The 22,317-nt window shown below is 37.7% G+C and overlaps 1 long non-coding RNA gene across 2 annotated transcripts in view; it reads left to right on the top strand.

Moving 5' to 3' along the window:
- The window catches only part of LOC141918564 (uncharacterized), an 846,297-nt gene that overhangs the window by 323,906 nt on the left and 500,074 nt on the right, over positions 1–22,317 (top strand). For both annotated transcript variants that reach the window (XR_012621719.1, XR_012621720.1), the window contains exon 4: positions 21,187–21,294. This is a non-coding gene — a long non-coding RNA (uncharacterized LOC141918564). The remainder of the gene's footprint in view (positions 1–21,186; positions 21,295–22,317) is intronic.

The raw sequence follows: 22,317 nt of genomic DNA, 5'->3' as shown, positions 1-22,317 counted from the left end.
CATACACAGACTTGTATGGCAGACAAGGTTCATTTACACTCCAATTCCACCTTCTTGAACTAGTTCCTACTTCCTTTTTTTCTTTCCCATAACTCCTTGTTAGTGACTCCTACATTTTTCTGTTTTATATTCTTTGAATTCATGTCCCAGTCCGCTCTGACACCTTTCTTCTTCTAACAGCGTTACTGTTACAGACTTATTATACTTAAGGGCTCTGTACTTTGTAGATATGCATGTGCATCCAAGTATTTTTCAATCCAAAATGTCTGGGTTATAGAAGACAATTTAAGTTTTGCTGTAATGTGCTGTTGTGCTGCTTCCATAGTTTTTAGAAAAATAGTTCTGTGTTTTCTCTATTTAGGAACCTGAGAAATAAGACTTCTATTTTTTAAAAAATGAAATCCTAATCGGCTAGAGAATTTTATTGACTATTTAGTTCACTTGCAGACCTCAGAAGCAAAGCAAGAGATTAAAAGCATATTTGCATATGAAACTGATTAATTTTAAAATCAGCCAAAACTGATTTGAATCAGTAAAGAACATCATAATTCTAACAAAGAAAATGCTCTTAATATCAGTAGCAATCAATTTCCATGGATTACAGTAGTTCTCAGTGAAGATGAGGTATTCCAATACAAGTAATAAATAATCATGGACTCAGTATATAGGAATTTGTTTGTTTATTTTTTTTCTCCTAGTCCTAGATAAGAATATGTCAATTCAAACAACATTAATTCATTCAAACAAAAAGGCAAAGCTGGTGGACTCTGACATTTTGTTTGCTACCAAATGTGATGGGCACCACTGATAAGAATGAAATGAAGTATCAGGAAAGATCTATAAATGCAGGGAAATTCATATCCAGAGGCAAAACTCCTTACTTTGTTCTTATATATTTTATTAAACTGAGCCTAAAACCCAAATCACTACTGCAATTTAGATCAAAATTGGCCCTTCACAGATCAAGACAGTCCGCTGAGCTAGTGCTGTTTGTCATGGCAGTCCGTGCTGAAAAACATAGCCAAGATATCCAAGAAGTCTGTGGGAAATACAAATAAAATATGAGTGTCCTACACTGGTCTGTGATTGGCATGACTGCATGGAATAACACTCTCCTCATCCTTGAGTGAAATTTTTCAGTTAGTAAGATACTTTTCATTCATAACTATGTGAATTAGTGGCAAAGATAAAGTTATTTCCCTACAGAGACTGGCTGGCATACTACTTTGCTATAATTACTAAATATAATACTAGTTCTCTGAATTTTCCCATCTGCTTCTTTTGGCCCTTCTACCTTATTAATTGTTTACCTGTTTGGGAGAAAAATATCCTTTCCCTAGTCCAGAAGGTTATCTACTTCTTCCAGCAGTGAGTTTTTCTTGTAGGTCACAAGCTTATAGAATGGTAACATTCCCAAAACATCTAGGAATAAATTTCACCTGTGCCTCCTAAGAGAGACATGGATCTTCTTGAGGCTGAATCCTGTACAATCAGTTTGTGCTGTCAGAGTTTAATTTTTTTCCGTATTGATTTTATTGTTGGGAGAAAGTGTTGTATTGACAGCCCTTATTACTGAATCTCCTACTTGTTCATGCATCAGCTTTGTGTATCACCAGAAGTGATAAATTCTCCTTGCAGCCTTACCCATGTATCAGCCATTTCAGGCTTCTCAGACATTTTATCTTTGACTGCCCTTTAATAATTTAGCTAAAAACGTTGCTGGTGGAAAAATACTAATCATATGATGAATATGATTTTGTACTTGCAACCTGTGGTCATTCACGGTTTCTGAAGTTGTCACAAAGCAATTACTCAATTACTAACTTATTTCAAGTCTGTAGTGCTTTAGTCTTATAGCCCTCTATCTGTCTGTGCTCAGTCTTTTCCAAACCATAACCTATAGCCACAATTTTGAGAGTGTAGGATGAACTTTGAATTCTGTTTCTTTACTTCATGACACTGTTCAACAAAGCACTCAGTTATCAGTACACTAGAACACATAAACTAGTTTCTAGAATGGCATAGTGGGGCCATAGATGTCAGCTACATCTCTCATTTGTTTATGTAAGATTTGGAAAAGGCATAAAATTTTACAAGAGTATATTCAAATAAGTTTTGTGAGGAATAAATCTCAGGAGATGCTAAGTAACCTCTTCATGGATTTTAAGGCATCCTGTCTCATTTCACAGAAGCACATAATATAGGTCTTTATACAGAATCTCAATACAGACCTACAACATAAGCAAAAGAGTAACAATATAATCTACTGTTCAAAATCAGCTACAAGTTCTTAGTATTTTGAAGACCTTGCTATGAATCTTGAAATAAGCTCAAAGCTATATTTCACAATGCTCTCTCAATTTTGGCTTTTGGCAGAAACAGAATTTTTACATAGGGCAATAGAAGGAAAAAAAAAGAGAAAAACATTCCTGAAATCATAAGTTAAGCTAATAATGGATAGAGGAGAAAATATTTAAAGGATATAATAAACAAACAAGTCCAGATTTCAAATGTATTTCTATAAACATGTATATGTATTTGTGTAGTCCTTTTTAGCTTTGTATCTTAAATTTTGTAGATGAAAATCGTGGACATCACTTTCTACACTGGGAAACTGAACATGTCAATGAGGTTTTGCAGAATTAGGATACAGTTGAATGAATAAGCATGGATAAACTATACAGTATTTCTGAAGATGACAGAGGGAATGACTGGTTTAAAAGAGAAGGAATAAGTATTAATAATCCAATGGCACAAATTGCATTCCTTAGTTTTGGTACATGTTCTTCAAGTCCAGTGTCACAATCCCATAAATAAACTCAGTCCTTACCATAATCTTGAACTGTAACTAGTTAAAATAACATTCAGGTAAGATTTCTCATAAGGTAGGAGAAATCAAAAGAGCTACAGCTTTTATTGGAAATGACTGACACATGGCATTTTCTTCTCGCCCATGCTGTCAGGATCCTGACCACAGCCTGCTTCCTACATGTTCAGTGAACTGAGTTAAGGTGTTCAGTGCGCTGAGTTAAGGTGCTCAGTGGGATGAGTGAAGACATTTAGTCAAAGGTTACCTCCATCGCTGATGAGAATCCAGAAGCCTTCCTTACCTGGGAAGTTGCTTTTCAGCAGAGGCTGTCCCCGCTGCCCCTTCCTGGACCTTGTTGCAGCTGCTCAGCAGCCATATCGGTGCCCAGGCTCATACCACTTCAATCCTACACAACCTGGACCCATCCATATGGCTTTCTGGCTTGGTCTCAGACTTACCTTGCCCCAGTGGATTTACCAGGTTATCACTGCACTGAGGCTGTCCCTGGCCACTGTCTCTGGGCCTGATTCTGACCCTAACTTGCTGTCTCAGTGCCCTGGCTCCTCATCAGGGGAGGGCTTTAACCTGTCTGCCTTCCATTCATCCTTGTTCCTGACTCCCTCCCCACGGTAAGCAGCCAGAACTTGCTTCTCTGTGACATCTTCATTCAAAGTCTAGGCTAACATTTATCAAAATTATTTACCTACTAAACATGCAATGAACTTAGCTTCATCCCGGGAATTTAACAATGCTGTTAGGAAGGTGGTGCAATTGCAATTTCTTATGAATAAGTAGAATTCACAAGAACAACTTGATTGATTCCTTTAAGCTGGTGGCCTAATTTCAGTAGATAACAGTAGATTAACCATTTTGCATGCCAGGATTCTGAAAGATGTGAGGTTCTGAAAATATATGATTAAGTTTAAAAAGTCCTGGCTAACTTCTTTCATTTCAGTGGTACAACTCTGTAGGTACATTATACTGATCTGACAATAGTTTTATAACAGTGCGAAGAAGGTAATTGCGTGGGAAACCTGATTTATGATGAAAATTTGAGTGATTCCTTTATTTGTGAGTATACAGTGCTTTGAGATTAAGAGCCTGTTTTGCTGATTAAGGATACCAATTAAACTCGGACACCAGAGTGAAAAGAGTAGGTGTATTTTACTGGTGATAACCAAATAATGTAACAGTGTAATACAGAAAACATGCAGTAAGAAAAAAGCAGAATAGTGCACTTAAAGCAACAAACAGGAAAATACAGGGTAATGCATCAAATCATTACTACACGAGAGAGAGAATAGTGATTAAGAGAGATCCATCACCACTTGCATACATTACCATCACCCAGATCCGCAGACACTGGGGAGCCCCGGTTACAGCGAGGATTTGGAGAGCCTGTCCCGGCAAGTGGGAAGTCCTACGCGGTGCATCCACCCGTAGGTGAGGCATCCAAAGTTGCTGCAAACAGGTCCAGCCTTATATACTAGAGATCGGCAAGCCAGAATAGCTGGCACCTTTGTTTTGAGCGGAAAATTTCTGGTTTCATTCTCCTGTTGGATTCCACTCAAAGCCTGGCCAGGGCTCGGGGGGGACACCAAGGGAGTTTCTAACAAGGGCAAATACTTGAGTTCTCAGCCTTGAACGAGGCTGCGAAAGGAAAGTTGGATACATTCTCTCCTCACTACTGATTATATTTTGTCTAAGCTGCATCTTTCACTAGTGAGCTTACATACTTTGTTAAGGATTACATACTAAATTAGCAGCTTCAGTTTGGGGCCTGTTGTTCAGGCTTTAGTATTTCAATGCTTTAGCACTTTTTACACCAACATAAGTGGGCTGTTATAACTTAGTACAATACCTACTAGCACAATGGTTATCTGTTATAAAATATACAGGATTCATCTATAGTCAACTCTGTCTTGGGCCTGTTGTACAAGCCTCAGCACTTCAGACCCTGAGGTATATTTGATTCTTTAGTTTGTGTAGTGAAGCAGATTTGAACTGTACTTAACAAGCAGAATTGCATTTGAATTGCTTTGGGAAAAAAGTCAGTTTTGATGTCTTTATTACTTATAATTTAATGTGTTCAGAAGTGAAACTGGTCAAGAACAACACAGAAAACTGAATTTTGCATTGTATAAGACACAGGATTTACACATTGTGGGAAAGCCTAAGGCAAGCACGCTTTCTAAGATCTGATTTGCTGCAACATAGTCCAGGCTTCTTTGATGGAAATCTGTGTTTAGTCATAACACAGCACTTACTTTTTGGTTTATGATTATGTAAGTAGAACAAATTTTCAATACATAACCATGACCTTCAAATACATTACAACTTTATACTGGATTTACACCAATCTTCTACATTAAGGAAACGGAATAAAAAGATTACAGATTTATATATCTGCTACTTTGATTACTGAGAATAAATTATTATATGTGAGAAATGCCTGAATTTATAGAATCAACATTCAGCTTTTTTATTAAGTTACCAAGTTCAAATGCAAATATATTTAATAACATAGCCATGATAACATTAATAATTGGATTATGCATTGAAAATACTCCTGAAGAATTCCATTTTTTACAGAACTACATTTAGTACAGAATTCTAATAACTAAGTGCCTGCAAGCATCTGTTGACTAAAATATATTATGGCTGACAACAGGTTTTTATCTCCTTTTTGTTCCCTCATCTGTTATTAAAAATAAAATAAAATTTTTAAATCTTTTCTTTTTCTTTAGATTATTTCTTTGCTTAGTAAACCTTTATTAAGAATGTCAGTCTGACACAAACAACAAACCAGATTATCTGGACTCCATATATGTAAAAAGCTAATCTCCCATCTTCCAAATCAAACCATGAAAATATCTCAAGACTTTTTGTTGTATGCTTCTGAACACTGAGCAGTACCTGAGAACAGTATGAAGCACCTGGTGTTTGTGGCTATTCCTCTGATGTACTGAGCATAACAGTCTGCATCATAACAGATTCTGCCCTTGCTACATAAAAGGCTTCAATTACTTTTTATTGGCTTATTCCCAATAGAAGCCACAAAGAAGATTTTTAAAACAGTCCATTACATCTACCATATTAGGAGAACTATAAGGTTGAAAACTAGCTTTTCCTTTAGGACAGAAGAAGGCAAGGCAATGAATGGGAGGTATGACATCCAAAACTGTTGCTGCGTAGTCAGGATTCAGCAGGCAGCCATACAGAAAAGTTGAAGTTGGAAAGGACCTCTGGAGGTCATCTAGTCCAAACTACCTGCTCAAGCAGGGTCACCTAGGGCAGATTGCTAAGGCCTATGTCCAGATGACTTTTGAAAATCTTCAAGGATGGAGACCCAACAGCCTCTCTGGGCAATCTTTTCCAGTGTTTGGTCACCTGCACAGTGAGAAGGGGCTTTCTTATGTTCGGGAGGACCTTCCTGTGTTTCAGTTTGTGCCCATTGCCTCTGGTCTTGTCACTAGGCACTACTGAAAGAATCTGACTCCATCTTCTTTGAACCCTCCCTTCAGATGTTTATATACATTGATGGGATATGCCCTGAGTCTTCTCTTCACTAGGCTAGACAATTCTACTTTATCATCTAGATAATTAATAAAGGTGTTGAATGTGACCTACCTCATGTTCCTATGACATAACTTTCCATGATATATTTCAGGGTGCCATGTGGAATAGGGGCTCCCTTGGGGCCAGGAGAGGTGGGGACTCCCTTGGGACTGGTAGGGCAGGGCCTCAGCCAGAGCCTGTACTGCTGCCCCCATCCAGGAAGCATGGTAGGCTGGAGGGATTGTCAAGGATAGCCTCAGAGCACGACTTCAGGCTCTTCTGTAGGCATAAGGACAGGCCAAGTCCAGGCTGCAATGTCAGCCTACAGGTGGATGTTGGGACTGGACCTGGTGAGTGGACCCAGGGTCAAGCACAGCCCCAGGATGACTGAAACAACTTCATCAAAAATTTACCATTGACACTGATGAAAGTGGCCCTTGAGTACATCTGTTCTTCATGTAGTAATGTAAGATAAGCTTTTGTTTAGGAGGAAATTATCTTTTTGAGCATAATTTTTATATTAAAGTTAAAACCTGGCATGTTAAGGTAATTATCAAGGGCTACATGCAAAGTACGTATATTTTTATTTCCCTGATGAGAGAGTAAATGTATCTGAACAGGTGTTTCTCCAGATCATAGCTTCCATGTGCCTTGTGCATGGGTAACACATTCACCATTCCCCAGTTCCTGAAAACAGATAGCAGCTGTACTGGTTCCTGATATAAAGTACTGTAGCTTTTGACAGTCTTTGCATGTGTTGTCAATAGTCACTTTAGATTCCTGGATTCATTCACAAAAACAGAGACAGTAAGATATCTGATATCAAAAAATTCTAGAAATCAACCAGAGACAATTATCCCTAAGGTTATTGAATAAATTAGAATTTTTCCAGCTATACCTATTACTAAAATAGGTCTGCTTCAGCAGGAAAGATAAGGAAGACAGCCTTAAAGTTTTAAAATGCAGATCTTTTATGTGGCTTTATGTATTGTTACTGGAGCTGTAAAAAAAAAAAAAAAAAAAAAAATCAGTGTTGTATGAAGCTTAAAAATGAGATCCACCTATATGGTTTTTGAAAACTGATCTATGCCACTCTTTATGTGGGAATTCCAAGAATTGTTTTAATAGCACAACCATTTTTTAACCATGGACTATTTATGCACAGTTAAGAATTTCTGAAATCAAATCAGAATGGATCAGTAATTACATCCTTTCCTAATAACATAACTTCCTTTTCTTCTGAACAATATTGGTCCAAACAAACAGGAAGTTAGAACATGCCTATATCTGGCAGATTTCACTAGCACATATGGAGAGCATACTTAGTGTACTGAAGAGAGCAGTAAACAGACTGTACTGAATTTGCTAGGATGAATAGTGCATGGATGATGAACAATGTATTTAGAAGTATGAGCAATGTTTTTAATGAGTGTTGTCCTTGCACAATAAACTTGGGCCCTTTCCCTGACTAAGGTTGGTCATTAGGATTATCTTCGCATATGTTTACAGAAGCATGGTAGCTGAATTTCACGTAAAATTTTAAGCACAATCCATATGAAAGCCCAGAAAATCCAAACATTATTTGTTTGAAGCCAAATAAACCAAAACGAATAAATTGAATAAATTGAGAGTCTAGTACTTCTAAAAGCTAAAGCACTTTTTCTTCAGATCCCAAAGCCTAGTAAATATCATCTTTGCCACTGTTAGTTGACAGAAAGTTTTACATCAATCTGACAGTACAGTTTCAGGACCTGACGGGACTTGCCTTGACCTAGGCTGATTTTATCTTGCTTTAACAAATGTCTAGAGTCCAAAGTGATTATTACCAAACATGTTGGAGCTGCAGCTCTGTGAGTTCCATCAGGCCAAGACCTGATGATTTATATCACCATCATAACTTGAATTTCTGAAATTTTGGCATATTTGATGTGCTATATCTTCATTTAGGTCATAACATTTAAAAAATGTTGGTTATCTAAAGCATCCAGCTTAATCTTATCTAACCAAATTTGAGATAACTTTATCTAGCTGGATATGCTCATCAACTGACTGCTTTTTGAGACTGAACAGAATCATTGTTATGTCAGAAAGAGTGAGCAGGGATATTTACTGAGATTATTTTTTAAATCGTCTTACTTGGCTTACAATTACTGCATCCTTCTCTGTCAATGTCTGGCTGCTGCCTTAAACCAAAAATTTTAAATAGCAGTATTCCCATGCGGTAATACATAGCCTATTTTTTTAAATCTTATTGCTCCTTAATTAACATTCCTTTCTGCTTGTTGTACATATCCCTCAAAAGAACCATGTACTCGTATATCCTTTGCTTCACATACAAGAGGTTGTAGAGGAAAAAGAATAACGTATATATGCATGTGTTGTATTTGATAGCAGAAGAAATAGAAAACTGCGATTCTCTTTCCAAAAAGCAGCCTGGATTGCAGGCTTGAAATTTGGAGGGGTGGTAGATCATTCCATTTTCAAATCAAAGCTGAAACTGTAGAAACTCCCTATGTTTAAATAGAGGAAAATTCTGCTTTCAAAGTTTAAAATCAAATTAAAGTTTGGTAGCACCTCAATCTCCCTTGTTAAGCTGTGGTTGCTAGGGTTTACAGGGTAACAGCTTCTAGTAAAGATCTAAGAAACCTTACTTAAATCCAATGTTTTCCTGGTAATCTGGCTCTGTGAACTGGAATTCCTGGACTTCCTTGTTTCAATTTAATTTTAATTCAAAACTTGACTAGAAAAACAACATGCAATCCAGTATAAGTTGTCTCTGCTTTGAACTGGACTAAAAGAACCACTCCCAGGTTCCCTTCCAACCTAAATTCTTTATGATTCTGTGGCTAGAAAACCATTTACAGTGACAGTCAGTTTTGTCTGAGAATTCCTTGCCAGCTATAATTGACTCATGTCATGATACTGCATACCAACACATCAGAAGACATTTGGTTCAGCCAGTTCCTCCAGGTGCATTATTATTTCTTCTTTTCCACTTCTGTAATGAACTTATATGTATTTTAGTTATATGTAATGAACATCATCTTAAAAAAAGCTCTCTCAAATTAGTAAATAAGTAAGATCTATGTAGGGATTTGGCAGTATGCTGAAACTGTATATGCAGTTATATTTCTTATATTTTCTTTTATTTTTCTTTCTTCCCCCCTCTCACTTGAAAGGATCTGTGATCTCTGCAGCTATCTTACCTACTGTATCCTTCACAGACTTTGTTGCTTATAAACTCTGAAGCTGGCCTTAGGGTTACAGTTTAAGATTGCTACAGAAATTGCTGGATTTGCTCTTTCTTACCCTCAAAAGTAATTATAAGCAATTTGGTCACCATTATGATTATAATAATAAGGGTCTGTAGTACCAAAATGAAGTAAAATTGTATTTTATGTTAATAGCTGCCCAAGCAGTTTCTGGTCATTTCAGTTATTTTCATGCCATATGCATTAACTTTTACATGTCTCCATATTAAAAATTAGAACAATTTATTTAAGAAATTACTCGGTACCCAACTGCAGCGTACATGAATGATGATTATTCACTCAGCCATGAGGTTTAAGGATGAAACTGTTTGTCAGAATGGAAGACAGAGCTTTCATTCTGAAAATAGAATCAAGCCAACCTTAAAATGCAAGACCTCTAAAGATTAAGTTGTCTAGCTTAATCAGAGGGAAGATTGAGGGATGAATTCTACATGAATATATATATATATGCACACAAATATAATAGAAAGGAGAGGACAGCCGGTTAACTTTGAAGACAAAATGGCGACATAAATCCAGTTATTGAGAGCCAACTTTTAGACAAATATAATATTAGAATTAGAAATAAACTTTCTAGTTGTGAGATATTTTTGTCAGAGTAGTGCAACTTTCAATCATTTGATAACACAACTATTTCAAAGGTATACTTCACTCCATAAAATTTTATAACCTCTGTGTACGGTTTTAATGAATATAGGACTGCTTTGGCTCATTCGGACCTTGAAATCTTTTAATCTCTGATTTCCCATTTTCATGATCATCTTTCAAGACTATTGGGGAAAACAAAATTTAATGCATTGACATTTTAATGTTCTTTGTACTTCCATCTATACATTAAACTAGTAACAAAATCAAATTTCATGCTTCAGAGCTTTAGCCAGTCATCAGCAAAGTGAAGGAGTACATTGTCTTGATGCGCAATTGGTTAGATATATATTTTCTCATCTTTCTCTGAAGAATCAGAAGCTAGCTGCAACTGTAGACTAGAAGAAAAGAAAGATGCAAAGACAAAAAATACTTCTTCAGTGTATCTGCTGACACGTTCAAGGTCATGCTGATCACTAGATTTTTATTCAAGTAGGAAATTTTCCCTGCTCATTCTGATGGAAGTTTTTTGCAAACTTCTTAATTTTCTTTACAGCAAAATGAGTAGATGAAGTTCCTGAAGTGTCATAATATGAACATTATTTTTCAGCTTCTAAATTTTATGGTCATAATAACTCACTTCTTGACTAGAAGTGTCAAAACTGAACTCAGCTGGTTTTGGATTATCTGGGTATATTTCAGATAATAAAATCCTACCACTACAACCTGGAGTACATGGAGCCCTCCCTTGATGCCATGACCTACTCAGGGAGAAATGTGTACAGTCATTACACCTAAGGGCTGTAAGAAAGTGAAGTTATTGACCCTTGCAGCACTCAGACCAAAAGGCTGGCAGTTGTAGTGGTTGAGCTTGGAGAGCTGCCAGATCCCCACCCAGCTGCTCTCTCACTCCCTCTCCTTAACAGGACAGGGGGAGAAAGTAAGATTGAAAAGCTTGTCATCTGTTAATATCTCTACACTGTTTATGGGAACAGAACTAATACCACATTGGAAAATGTGGTATACCACTGGTTAAAATTAGGTGGAAGAAATAACCTAGCAAAGTCCTCGCTATTGATTATCTGTTTAGGATGAAAAAAAAAACCAATGTGAGAAATCTGTACCTTCTTAAATAACATCGTATGTGAGGTTGAATAAATTAATTTATAGCTCTAGTTAAATAAGAACATGATGAACCTCAAGGAAATCTAAGTTCTTCACTAATCCCCCATTTACGTCTTTTTCTTATGGAACAAGATAACAGTCATATTTTCTTTTCCTAAAAATGAGATGTTTCTGTGGTGAGTTAACCTTGACTGACTTCCAGATGCCCACCAAGCCGCTCTCTCACTCCTCCTTCTCAACACAACTGGGGAAAAATAAGATGGAAGAGCTCATGGGTTGAGATAAAGACAGGGAGATCACTCACCAGTTACTGTCAACAGGCAAAACAGACTTGACTTGGAGAAAATTAATTTAATTCATTGCCAGATAAAAATAGAACAAGATAGAAAAAAAGACAAAACTAAAACCACTTTTCTCCCACCCCCACCTTCTTCTCAGACTTAACTTCACTCCTGATTCTTCTATGACCTTCCACCCCGAGTGGTGCAAAAAGATGGGAGATGGGGGTTAAGGACAGTTCATGACACTTCATCTCTGCCTCTCCTTCCTTCACACACTTTTCCCCACTCCAGCATGGGGTTCTTCCCATGGTATACCACCCTTCATGAACTGCTCCAATGTGGGTCCTTTCCATGGCTTCAGTCCTTCCAGAACTGCTACAGCATGGGTTCTTTCCGTGGGGTACAGCCCTTCAGGAACAGACTGCTACAGCCTGAGTCCCCCATGGATTGCAGGTCCTGCCAGAAAACCTGCTCCCACATGGGTTCCTCTCCACAGGCTCCTGTGTCGCCTCTCCACAGTCTGCAGCTTCCTTTAGGGCTTGTTTACGTGCTGTGGCATGGGGTCCTCCATGGCGTACACTGTGGATATCTGCTCCAATGTAGTCCTCCATGGGCTGCAGGGGCAAAACCTATTTTATCACAATCTTCTGTGTGGGCTGCAGAGAAACCTCTGTTCCAGCACCTAGAGCATCAATTCCTCCTCCTTGTCCTCCACTGTCCTTACTGTTTGTAGGGCTGTTTCACATTTTTCTCACATCTCTCTCTCACAACTGCTACACAGTATATTTTGCCCTGTCTTAAATACATTATCACAGAAGTGCCATCATCTTGGCTGAGGGACTCAGCTGTGTCCTGTGGTGGTAACATTTTGGAGATGGCTGGAACCAGCTCTGTCTCATGTGGTGGAAGTCGCTGTTCTCACAGAAACCGCCCCTGCAGCATTCTTCCTGACTCCAGTCTTGCCACATAAACCTAATATAGTTCCCCATACAGGAAAAAAATACTAGTTTATGATTTAAGAGTTTCTTCATTGCAAAGGCTTTACCAGATTACCATTATAAACTTTACTTCATCTTCCATCCACTCAAAAATACAAAACAAAGTAAACCAAAGAATCACACTGACCCCAAATTATAAATGGATGGATTACATCCAAAGTAAAGTTTTGGGGCAGCAGAAGACTAATAATCTCATGCTCTCTTGAAGACATGCTACAGTAAAAGAGATTCCTTATGATTCTTTCCACAAACAGAATAGAGAACATAGTATATGACTTTCTGCTGTTAAATATAAATTCTTGTAAAGGGATACTGGCTGGTAATATAAAGAGGTAACAGAAAAGCCTGTCATGGATTACCATACTCTATATTTTATGCTGTTGTTATTAATAAAAATTCTTAAATTCATGTTACATATAAAGATAGGGTTTTGTCATATTTTTTTTCTTTTGGTATTGTCAGTTTAAAAGATATGTTGTACACTTAGAAACAGGACCATGATGCTCAAGTCCTGACAGAAATTAAATGCATTTTAATATTTTTATTACTTCTGTAATTGTTCAGTGCCATGCTTGTGGTGTAGTTACATTATTGATAAAAACTCATCAACTTAGTCTGCATAACCCTTTAAGTACTAAAAAAGCTTTATTTGAGATCATGCTTTTGTTTTGTTTTTTGTTCGGTTTTATTTTTAAATTGTATGACTATGTCTGTAAGAAATGACTCAATGGCAAATTTTTTAATACTTTTTACCAAAGAGAGAAGTACAGCTCTCAAATACACAAAAAGTAACAAATATTCTATCACTGGGAAAGAAAAAATTACTCTTAAAGGGTGTCACTTCCAGGGATAGTAACTAAAGATAAGATGTATATTCGTATTATTTGTTTTATTAATTTGACATTATTTGTTCTATTAATTTGATATTGTTTGCCTATGCATAATGAAAGATAATAGAATCATGAACATCTATGAATGAAGAGAAATAGAACAGGGATTTCATTTTTTTAAAGGGAAGTCATCAACAGCACATATAGCCACTCTTTCTGTCCAAAGAAATCAGCAAAGGCTGAACTCTGTTATTGCCACTACATATAGAAGCTGAAAGAATATCATGTCGTTTTTACAAATAATTTTCCTTTTAATTTATTTTACACTATTAAGATGAACTGAAGAAGTATTTTCCCATCTTCAGAAATCATGAGTATCATGTAAACGTTCCTTAGTTGGGAATGATCACTGGTGTATTTTTCCTGTGATGGCTGAGGCAGGATTTCAGATTATGTCTTGTGATTTTAATAAGTAATTTTCAAACAAACTGTAATATCAGTGTCCCATGTTATATCGAGCATAACTGAATTCTTCTTCCCTACATTCTTTTGATCTGAACAAGGACTTTTGTACCAGCATTTTGTCATTTTTTTCCAGTTCTATCAACAGATCCAGTAAGACATATTACTTCTCCTCAAAAGCCTCCCTTTAGTGTCTAGCTTCTGTCTTTGTGCAGCAGCATTGTTAAGTCTGAATGTAATACATTGGAATTCATTGTGGCCAGAAGCATATATGTAAATGTCAATGCTGAATCTTAACCTTTTTCTAATATTGTCAACTATTTATTGGCATCTGGCTTTTTCAGCCCATTTTCTGAGAACATGTAAATGTTTCAGCCCTCCTGGCAGGCAATTTCAGCATACATAATTGAAGAGACAATAATACACAGTGCTCCTGTAGTGGCTAACAGAAGCAGACAGCCCAAAGCTTCATGCTTATCTTCGGCTTTCATTCAGGAACCAAAGTGATGTTTCCTTCTGTTCCCAACTGATAACAAGTGCAAAATACAGGCGAAAATAACTTTGGGCCAACTGCATCCCTATCAGAAAAGGGAAAAACAAATTTCTGGGCTGATTGGCAAGAAAGTGGTGAAAGTAGGTTTGCTGAGTCTGAAATGTGTAAAGCTGGAGGCTAACAGAAAGGGAAACTGAGCTCTAGGAAACAAGAAGAGGAGAAAAGCCAAGAAAGGGCATAGGAAAAGCTGAAGTACTTTGAAAGAAAACATAGGAATTCAAGATGAAAAAAAAAATAAAATTCTGAGATAAAGGGGTTATTTGCTTCACTGGAATGGAAAATGTGCACCCAGTTTGTTTTCCTACAGCAGTGTAAGTGTGGGATAAAAATCTCATGGTGTTGCTGCTGCACAAGTTTGTTTTCCAATTTCAAGTTAAGAGTAATAAAAGAGATTTCTACCCCTTAGCCTGTGCTGATGATTCAGTATTTAGTTAATCGTCATGTGTATCCTGTGTTCCTCTGCCTTGGGGAATTCTAGGCTAAAGCTGTTTGGAAATTTACCATTAGAATAATTTCTCATAAGAAAATATTAATTAGTTGCAAAATTGAACTAGTGAGGGCATATACAATAAAGAGAGGTTTTGGCTGAAGCACTTCAGAGGGATTTAATTCTTTCTTCCACATTCCACCTATTTGCCTTCCCAGTCTAAACATATCAGGAAGACATACTTAGATTTGCCTGTTCACTTCTTTTGGAAAGGTTGCTGCATTTCTGACAAAGTGTCCAGACACTTTTGGAATACTCCCTGTGGAAAAAAATGTTTTGAAACTCAAAAACTTTACAACAGTTGGAAAAAAAGTTCTAGTTCTGTTCTAGATAGCTATTTATGGTCAAATCTGTAAGCTTATTGAATTAAATTTGTCCTTAAGGGGATTTATGTGTATGAATAACTTCCACTAAAACTTGTACTGAAGGAAAGAGTAAAAAAAGGCTTCTGAGAGAGCAAATTTACTAATTGTGTCAGTCTGCAACTGCAGAGTGTTCAGGGAATAATTAGACTTTGCATTCCATGGAATTACATTAACTTCCTGTGTCTAAGATGAGGAATTTGGTTCTTATGTTAGAATTATAACACAGTAGAACAAGCTTTTAGCTGTTAGGAAATTGCATTTTATTAATTTTATGGGATTATTTTAATTGATTATAATGAATCAATTATTTGGACAGCTAGAGGGCAGGAGAAGTGTTACTGAATTTTTTTAGTGTTTAGGTCACAATTATTTTTATGAAGAAATAAAATGTGCCATTTACCTTCAAGAAAAAAGAATACATAAAATAACATTAGTACATAACATAGTTTAGTTCTCCTAGATGGTTACACTGAAAATTAAAGGTCACAAATTTGCCAGATGTGCAGTGCCTCTCCACCCAATGTTTGTATACAGAATTAAGGAAATAATTAATACTATTAATCATTCTTCTTGTCTGGCCTTATTATAACTGATCATTGATTCATAACTTGTATACCCTGTACAACAAGACTGTTGATGGATAATGATCTGAAACTTCTATAAATCAGCTGTGATTTTCTGAACATTGCTGTCCTGTCCACAGTGTTAGCATAGCATACAAGTTCACTATAAAGTTGTTTTAAGCCAGTGAGTTTGTGAAAAATTATGCCCACTGTAGAAATCCATTGTGTTGTAATACAGCTAAGAACTATAATATGATGATAATTTCTCTTCATGATTGTTTGGTGCTCTTTTAGTTTGAACAACAGATGTATCATGTGGTCAAGAAGACATACAAAATTACTGAATATTTTAATGTTATAGATATAATGAATGACAATTTTTTCCCACTGTGTTTTTTCACATATGCATATCTTCATAGATGTCTCAGTCCTTTCTGATATACAGTGATATGGAAGCTGTGAATCTCAGTATGTATAATTAGAACAGATATTTAAGAAATACACAGTTTTCTATTTCCTCATTAATGTTATTAACTTTTATTGTGATGCTTGAGAAAATACATAGATCTCACAGCTCCCACTGTATTGTAATAATGCAAAGCAATCAGTTTGGTCAAGAACAGTTTAACCTGGTAAAGATGTGTTGGCTTTTTGTAGAATAGAATAGAATAGTTCCAGTTGGAAGGGACCTACAATGACCACCTAGTCCAACTGTCTGACCAATGCAGGGCTGACCCAAAGTTAAAGCATGTTATTAAGGGCATTGTTCAAATGCCTCTTAAAAACTGACAGTCTTGGGGCATCAACCACCTCTCTAGGAAGCCTGTTTCAATGTTTAACCACCCTCATAGTAAAGAAATACTTCCAAATGTCCAGCCCAAATCTCCCCCGGCACAACTTTGAACCATTCCTATGCTTTCTATCACTGGATCCCAGGGAGAAGAGATCAGCACCTCACTCTCCACTTCCCCTCGTCAGGAACCTGAAGAGAGCAATGAGGTGACCCCTCAGCCTACCTTTCTCCAAATTAGACAGGCCAAAAATCCTTACAGTTCCTCACAGAACATGTTTTCCAGCTCTTTCACCATCTTTGCTGACCTCCACTTGATACATTAGAGGACGTTCACAACCTTCTTAAATTCTGGGGCCCAGAGCTGCACACAGTACTCTAGGTGAGGCTGCACCAACGCTAAATACAGCTCTTTTGACCAGCTGGTTATTCTGTGTTTGAATCCAGCATTTGGACTTGTGAAATTTCATCCTATTAATCATTACCCAATGTTCCAATCTATCCAGATCCCTCTGCAAGGCCTCTTGTCCCTCAAGAGAGTCAGCAGCACCTCCCAGTTTGGTATCATCAACAAACTTGATAATAGTGCATTCAACTCCTGCATCCAGATTGTTAATGAATATATTGAACAGAACTGGCCCTAGAATTGAGCCCTGAGGAACACTGCTGGTGATTAGTTGCCAGCCAGATGTAGCCTCATTCACTATAACCATTTGACCTCTGCCCTCAGCCAGTTCTTCACGCAGTGCACCATGAACCCACTCATCCCACAGTTGGACAACTTGTCCAGAAGGATGATGTGAGGAACAGTATCAAAAGCCTTACTAAAATCCAAAAAATCTACATTTATTGCCTTCCCTTCATCCACTAGGCCGGTGACCTTATCACAGAAGGATGTCAAATTAGTTAACAGGACGTTCCCTTTGTGAACCTATGTTGACTGTGCCTGATGATTGCATTGTCCTTGAAATGTCTTTCAATAGAACTGAGTATAATCTTCTCCATAATTTTTCCAGTAACTGAGGTTAAACTAACAGGTCTGTAGTTTCCAGGGTCTTCTCTCATGCCCTTTTTGTAACATTAGCTAGCTTCCACTCAGCAGGGACCTCCCTAGACTCCCACTTTCGTAGATGATCAAGATGGGTCCTGACATAACATCTGCTAGCTCTTTCAGTACTCTGGGTTGAATCCCATCAGGCCCCATGGACTTGTGGACATTCACCTGGTACAGCTGGTCCCTTACAGTTTCAGTGTCCACAAATGGAAAGTCAGTGTTCCCACACTTGTGATCCTCCAGCTCAGGGGACTGGGCAGCCCAAGGTCTGTCGCCATTATTACAGGCAAAAAACGCATTGCGTGCCTCCACTTTTTCTTCATTCCTATTAGTCAGATAACCATCTTCAACAAGTATCAGTCCAATGTTTTCTTTAGTTCTCCTCTTGCTATTAACATACTTTAAAAAGACCTTCTTGTTATCTGATACAGCACTGGTCAGTTTCAACTCTCAATGAGCTTTGGCCTTTTACATCATCCTTCTGCCTATACGGACCACAGCTCTGTAATCTTCCTGTGAAGCCTGACCTTATTTCCAGAGATCATACAACTTCTTTTTCCTCTTGAGCTCCACAAGGAGTTCCCTGTTTAGCCAAGCTGTTTTTCTGCCCTGCTTACTTGACTTATGACATAGTGGATTTGCATGCTCCTGTGCTTCTAAAAGGTGATCCTTAAAAACTGACCAGCATGCAGGAACTCCTAAGGGTTACCCTCAAAAGCAGATTCCCAAGGTACCCTGAGAAGTAGGTACCTGAACAGCTTAAAGTTTTCTCTCCTGAGGTTCAGGGTAGCAACTCTGCTGACCTTTTTTCTCATTACACTAACAATTTTTAACTCAACTCTTTTGTGACCTGTGTGGCCAAGACAGCCACCTGCCATCACATCTCCCATGAGTCCTTCTCTATTCACAAATAGCAAGTGTAGGAGGACATCTTTCCTAGCTGGCTCACTGAGTACTTGTGACAAGAAGTTATCTTTTGCAAACTCCAGGAATTTCCAAGACCTATTCATCACAGCAGTATGATGTTCCCAGCTGACATCTAGGAAGTTGAAATCCATAAGGACAAGGGCTACAGATCCAGAAATTTCTCCTAATTGCCTATGGAATAATTCATCAGTGCTTACATCCTGGCTGGGTGACCAGTAATAGACACCAGTACAACATCTCCTTTGTTTTCCATGCCCTTAATCCCCACCCAGAAGCTCTCAACCACATCATCATTAACTGTAAGAGCTGTACAATCAAACCTCTTCCTTATATATAGCACAACACCTCCACCTCTCCTGCCCTGTATATCCCTCCTGAAACAGCCTATAATGCTCCATCCTAGCACTCCAGTTGTGAGACTCATTCCACCAAGTCTCACTAATACCAATGATATCACAGTTCTGGGTACTAACCAGTACTTCCAGTTCATCCTGTTTTTTTCTCATACTGTGTTTGTTGGTATACAAGCATTTCAGATAATGCTCTGAGTTCTCCTTGCTCCCAGGAGCAGTGTAACACTTCCCACTAGCATTGCCACTCTCAGGCAATACCACATCAATGCTTGGCTTACGTACTGCAATCCTGTTGCTATCCTCTTCCCCCATCATTTCTACTTTAGAGCTCTCTTGATCAGTCCCACCAGCTTACGCCGAAAGATGCTTTTTCCCCATCAGGGCAGATAGATCCCATCAGGACCCAGCATACTTTGTGTCTTCCATGGTTTAAAAAAACAAGGTTTTGATGGAAGCACCAGTCCTGGAACCACGTATTGATACACTGGGCTCATCTATTTCTTCCAAAGTCTCCCTCCATTACTGGGAAGACTGAGGAAAACACTACCTGTGCTCCTGAATTTTTTTAGCATTCTTCCTAAGGCTCTGTAATCTCTTTTTAGCAACCTTAGACTTTTTGTTGCAACAGCATTAGTACCCACAGGAAAGAGCAGGAATGGATAGTAGTCTGAAGGTTATACTAAGCTTTTCAGTCTTGTGGTGATCTACCTAATTTGGGCCTCAGGGAGGGAGCAAGCTCCCTGAAAAGTCTGCAAAAAGTTGTTTCTGTTCTGCACAGGAGGGAATCGCTAATGACCATAACTCACTGTTGCTTCTTGGCACTGGTCTTAATGCAGGTTTTGTTGTGAGGGGTTGGTGTCTCTGACCATGGTAAGACTGCTTCCATAGGTTCCTCCTCTATCTCATTATGTTCTTCATCCACTGTACCCAGGGCCTCATGCCTATTCTGTAAAGGTATCTTAGAGGATAAGGAGGAGTTTCTCTTATGGCTCCATACTGTAACCTTCTTCCACTTCTTAACCCATTTAACACTGTTTTCTTCCTGGCACAAACCAGATCCTGGACCTGCCTCCCTAGTGGCCCTGCCTGAGCTGGCTTGCATGCATCGGAGATGGCAGAGTGTGACTCCATTGATCAATCTGCTTCTCAGACTCTTAAATACTCCTCAGTCTGCCCATCTCTTCCTGCAGCTCGGCTGCCAAGCAGAGCAGTTCATCTATCTGGTCACACTTCCCCCAGGCTTGTTGGCAATCACTCTCCAACTTCAGGAATATCCCGTTACACATCGCGTAGCTGGAAACCTGGGTGCTTGCATGCTTGGACAGGAGCTCTACATGTGTGGCTGCATTGGTTCTACCAGGTGCTAGAGGCTCAGGAGAAGCAGAGAACACTGCTTTTTGTCAGGTGGTCACCATGCCACCACACACCTGCCTGCTGTCACTGATTGCTCTTTTTGTGCCTGCAAATAACTTTCATGAGGACCTGTCCTGTAATTTTTCCCAGGAACTAAAGTGAAACTGATTGGACTGTGGTTTTCTGAATCTTCCTTTTTGCCTGCTTTTGTAGATGGATATCATATTTGTCACTTTTTTAGTCAGTTGGGTCTTCTTTTTATCTTCATGACCTTTCAAAGGTTATAGAGAGCAGTTTAAAATTGAGAGACTTTATTAACCTTCTGTTTTAAAAATAGTTTGTCATAATTTTGAAGACTCTAGTCCGTAATAAGGGGAAGAAATCTGGAAAAAATAAACAGTACTCTAAGATAAAAATAAATGTTCATCTTTGTTATTTAGATACCTGTAATAAATTACTTTGCTCCGAAACACTTCTATTTTCTACTGCTAAATATTTTGGTTTTACTTTCTTCAGTATCACATTTAGAAATGCATATTTTATATGAATAAATATTTTATTTAAATTTAACAATTACAAATAAATATAACAGTAAATTTTATAAGAAATTTTTATAGCAAAATAATTATTTATAGCATTTGTTTATGCACATATTGGATCACATATTTGAGAAATTAAGAGAGTGTAATAGTTTATGCTTCCATCCTTTGTATGAATGTTCTGATGAACCCTTAATGTGACAGGAAAATATAATGTAATGAATATCTTCTTGCACTTGGAAGACCATGAAAAAAAGTAACTGACACAATATTTTGTTCCAGGTGGGAGTAAAAAGCAACTGCTTTCCTGGCCCTTTACAACCTAGTTAAGAATTTGACTGATAGAATGTTGGCACCAGCTGTGGAAGAGCTGATCAGCCTCACCTCCAAGTAAGTGAAATCTTATGCATGCGGATGTTCATTTCAGATTAAATTGACAAAGCTTGTTGATTTCTAAGAACAAACATAAATTAAAAATGCCGTTTCTGAAACACTGTAGAGCACATTGGTTTCCCATGCTGTGGAATTCAATTTCTCGTTTAAACACATCTTTAAATCAGTATGTAACTTCATCTCTTCATAATGTTATTTTGCAAACTTAATGACATCATATTCTGATAACACTTCCTTTCTAGACAATTGAAAATATTCACTTAAAATAATTATAACTTTTTATAAAACATAAATATAAAACATGAACATATATTCAGTGATCATGAAAATAAAGAGAAACAGTAATCTATTTAATGTAAAAGACAAACTGGTGAAAAAAATGTAAGGTACATTATCTGGGTTCTAAATAAATGGACCTTCTTCCGTATTGCATTTCTCATGGAAGAAAACATGGGAGACAATTGTGGATGAAGGACAGAGTCAGAAGTCTTGGTTATCTGAAGATGATCTCTGAGAGAGTCTCACAAGTTATCCCTTACATGCTAGGAGCTAAGGTGACAGCAGTGCTAAAACCACAAAGTAAGGAATTATACACACACATAAAAAAATCTGCAGAGGACTTCGTAATCGAAATATGTGGAAGGCAACAGCTGTATTAAAGCACACCTCTCATTCTTGCAGTCTTAGTTTTTTATTATTCATGGACTCCAGTACCTCGGTTTAACTTACAATAATTTACTTTCCCTTATATTCTTTCCTAGTAAATGTTAAAAAACAAAACCTACTTTTCTATAGCTAGTAGGAGCTCACAGAGAAGATAAAGGCAGGATGATTTTCAATTTGTCAGATATGCTTTTTACTCACAGTATAACACAGTAAAATTTATCAGTGAAAGTCTGTTTTCCTCTTTGAACAACTGCTAAGAAACCTGGAGGATACTAGCCTGGGAAAAGGAGAAAAAGGAGAGAAGGAGAAGAAGAAAGAAAGAAAGATGGTGAGGGTGGAGTATCAATAAAAGAT

The sequence above is a fragment of the Strix aluco genome, chromosome Z (assembly GCF_031877795.1).
Source record: "Strix aluco isolate bStrAlu1 chromosome Z, bStrAlu1.hap1, whole genome shotgun sequence".
NCBI classification, from domain to species: Eukaryota; Metazoa; Chordata; class Aves; order Strigiformes; family Strigidae; genus Strix; species Strix aluco.
This window is presented reverse-complemented; position numbering and strand designations above follow the sequence as displayed.